The sequence below is a fragment of the Octopus bimaculoides genome, chromosome 16 (genome assembly GCF_001194135.2).
Source record: "Octopus bimaculoides isolate UCB-OBI-ISO-001 chromosome 16, ASM119413v2, whole genome shotgun sequence".
Taxonomy (NCBI): Eukaryota; Metazoa; Mollusca; class Cephalopoda; order Octopoda; family Octopodidae; genus Octopus; species Octopus bimaculoides.
Window position 1 is genome coordinate 21,983,767 of NC_068996.1, and position 4,541 is coordinate 21,988,307.

Here is a 4,541-nt window from a genome sequence, read left to right on the forward strand (position 1 = left end):
CTTGATTTTCAGACGGAAAATATATTCACTGATTTAAACATTGTAAAAAAAAAATCGTCAATAGTGAACGGTTAAAGAAAAAAAAATGCTTTCCCCTTCACCCAAAACTGTTTTTCTGCTGTTTTATTTCCATAATAATAATAATAATAATAATAATGATAATAATAATAATAATAATAATAATAATAATAATAATAATAATAATAATAATAATAATAATAATAATAAGGACTGATGCATATCATAGGAATCCATCTAGAAACTTATTCAATAATATACAAAATACTTCGCTGCAAATGGTGAATGAAAACTGTTGCAGTGTGGCCTTGGCCTTCAACGAGAAGAAACAGAAAATTTCTGATGCATGCCTCATCTTTTAGCAGAAAAACTTCTCTAATGGCCATAAGATGTCGTTAAAACAGAATGGGTATGTTAGGAAAGACAAAAAATTCTACTTTCAAGTCAATGTTATTAAAAAAAATCCAGGATTTAAATATATAAAACAGAAAAGAGGTAGAATTTTTTTTTTAAAAAAAAGCAGTGAATACTCTTTAAAAACTGTTATAATGCACGTTTGAGTTAAAAAATAGAAAAATATAATATTGATAAATACGAGTTGCCATTTTTAATAAAATTTTAAAAAGAAAGCAAATGTCATTTCCCTCCCCTCCACACACACATATACACAAAAATTTTTCCGCGTTCCTCTCAAAAGGAAACTCATAAAAAACTTGCTATCATACCAACTTTTTATCCCTATCTTCGTTTCAGCGTCTACTTTTCTATGCTTGCATGAGTCAGACGGAATATATTGAAGCAGATTTTTCTACGGCCGGATGAAATTCCTTTCCATGCCTCTCACCCCTTTTCTAAGTAATGCAATATTTCCTTCGTGGCCGATCATGTTTTCCAGAGAAAATACGAAATGAATGACATTGCTTGTATGACATGACACTTATTTACATTTATTGAGCAATGTGAAAACTAGACACAGACATTCACGCACTTACACACAAAGATATACATGTATATATGCATATATAGAAAAAATATGTGTATGCGCAAGAGTGTTTTCGGGTTCAGTCCCATAACGTGATACCTTGGACAAGTGTCTACTTCTACAGCCCAAGCTGACCAGAGCCTTTTGCGTGGATTAGGAAGATGGGAACTGAAAAACAGCCCTTTGTAAATATATATATACATGTATTAGATGCATGAGTGTGAGTATGCATATGCATAGGCACAATACTAATACGTATACATATATATTTATATGTGTGTGTGTGTGTGCGCGCGTATGTGCGTGTGTGTGTGTAAACATGAAGTCAGGAGATATGAGAGGTAAATATATATTTATTTAGCCACATGATTTCCATAGAGTTAGGGTCGTTTAACAACCATCTTCATGTAGTACAAATTCCAGCATGAAAGAAATAATGCGTACATATTTGCATTTACATGCATGTTCAGTATTATACACTACAATCGTATATTCACAAATCAATGCAAATTAAAAAAAAAGACAGCTCGTCAGATCACCTGAACGTCATGGTTACACCAACAATTCAACTCTAAATATGCGCAGAAACTTTACTCTCAGTATATACAATGTATGGAAGGCTGAGACTAGACAAAATTAGATTGATTTGGTCAGTAAAAGTAATGATATATTTTATTGCTTCATTTCAGTTAAGGAATTGAACATCCTTAATATAAGCAAATAACAAGAAGAAATAAGAGGAAATAATGAAATAAATTAACTTTTGCCCAAAGTAATAATGTAGATGGGTAAGTGGGGAACGAAACAGCTGGTGATATTAAAATCCCACAGAAATCATGGATGAATGGGATGTCAAGTAAAACCAAGAAATAGTGTTCAACAACAGTAAACTTCTCTTTGGATCAATGTCACAAACGCAAAGCAGAGGGTATTTGGACGTCCAAAAATTTTACTCACACATCCACAACACCTCAATATACTTTGCAGCACTGGAGAAAAAACCAAAAAAAACATACACACACATACATAGAAGCACATCAACAGAGACATATACACATACATAAAAGTATAACAATGCATATACATACATCTTCTTACACACACACACACACACACACACACACACACACACACACATATATATATATACATATATATATATATATGTGTGTGTGTGTGTGTGTGTGTGTGTGTATACATTTATATATATACATGTGTATATTATATATATATGTATGTATGTTTGTGTGTGTATGTATATATGTATGAATGTATGTATGTATGTGTAAAATACAAATACACACAAAACACTGACACGTACTCATTGTGTGCACGAGTTCGCAAGAGTGTTGTTAATTCTTTGTCATAACATCGCATGCTAGTTTTAGTTGTGTGTCAGCGTCATACAAAGGAATGTCTTTTGTTTCAATCATCCATGCAAATATGTCCGGCCACGGGGAAATATGTTACACGGAAGCATGTGAGCGTTGGCAACAGAAAGTGCGTCCGCCGTAAATATCTGCTTCAACCAATTCTCACTGACCCGTGCGAACATGGAAAAGTGGACGTCAAAACGATAATGATATTGAAGAAGAAGAACAAAAAAGTTCTTAAAAAATACAAATAAATATATTGAATTACCTCCACCTAATTTTTACAGATGTCACCTACTCTTCCTTTCTCCCTACCTTCCCTGCTAACCCTCCCTCAATTATTGTTCTTCATTATATTCACACTTAACCTAGTCCCTGTTTCTAACCATCTCTCATTCTCCCATACACTCTTGCAAACTGTACTCACTCACACTTCCTGTTCTCTTGTCTTCACTCACTTCTATTCACTTCGTATCATTGAGGTTCACTCTTACACATCATCTTCACTATTTTGATCTCTTTCTAGTTCCAGCCGGCCACGCCTACTCTCTCTCTCTCTCTCTCTCTCTCTCTCTCTCTCTCTCTCTTTAATGTGAGTAGACACGTAGTACTTCTACAAGAGACCTGGTATTCAGGTCCCTTCTCGCATTATTTAACTCTTCATCTCCTAGGATAAGCTGCTCCTATCTCTACTGTAGCTCCACCCAATCGAGGGAGACCTTAGTCTTACAAGATAAACGGTGACCTCACTAGTGTTAATGCCACGAAAAAAAAGCACCCAGTATACATTATAAAGTAGTTAGCATGAGGAAGAATGTACAGCCATGCAGTAGAAGATACTGGAGTACGACGCAGTTTTTCCGACCCTTCAGATCCTGTGAAACCGCCTAACCTATAGAACATAGTTGGTAACAGATCATGAAGATGTTTTATACACACATACATGAAGGCGCGTGGCTTAGTGGGCGAAGTGATCGCTCATGGTCGTGAGTTCGATTATGTCACGTCGCTGCAGTTCGTTCATCTGGCAAAAATGAGTTGTACTTGTAATTCAAAAGGCCGGCCTTGTAACATTCTGTGTTACGCGCTGAATCTCCATGAGAACTGCGTTAAGGATATGCATGTCTGTGGAGTGCTTAGTCACTTGCATGTTAATTTCACGAGCAGGCTATTCCGTTAATTGGATCAACTGGAACCCTCGTCGTCGTAACCGACAGAGAGCCACGATATATATATATATATATATATATATATATATATACTTCCAAGTTAACCCTGGTTGCTTCCACCATAGCTCCCTTCCAGCAAAAAAAACCTGTTCTCTTCTGTTTTCTCCTCTCTCACTTTAACCCCCTTCAGCCCATAACACAGAGCCTTTCTACTGTAGCCCTTCACAGTCAAAGGATATCTTAGTCTTGCAGGCTGAATAGCGACCTCACTACACCTGGTGCTACAAAAAAACAATATCCATTACGTTCTATAAAGTGACTGGCGTTAGAAACCATGTCAAAGTAGATATTGGGGGCAGATATCGTTTCCAGACCTGTCGGATCTTGTCAAATCGTCCAACCCACGCCGGCAAGGAATATGGATGTCAAATGACGATGATAATGAAGATGATGATGATGATGATGATGATGATGAGAAGACTCTTAAAACTCAAATTACACGGTTTATATTTTTTTATAATAAACTCTTAATTTTTTAAATAATTGTAACAAAAATGAGAACCCTCACCCACCAAATAAACTGCTTTATAATGTGGTTTTCTCCTTTGTTTTGGATATTTTTTTAACCACATGATTGAAAAGTGAGCTTCTCAGCCACACAGCCTTATATACTTTCCAAAAGAAAAGTTTTACACTTCACCCAAAACTATTTTGCTGCAATTTTTTTTTTTTAAATTTTTTTTTTTTTTAGAATTAAATACTAATTCACAAAAAACCCGAAAAAACATAACAAAAACTGCTAAATTGCAGTTTTCATTTTCAGAAGGAAGAAATAGAAAATCCATCAAGAAGTCTGTTCATTAATAAACAGAAATTTTTCATTCAAAAGGTGCCAAAAATCTATTATTATAACTACTTCAATTCTTTAAAATGTCTCTAATGTATTAAGTTTTCTCTTCAGCCCAAAACTGTTTTACTGCGGGTTTTTTTTCCGGAATA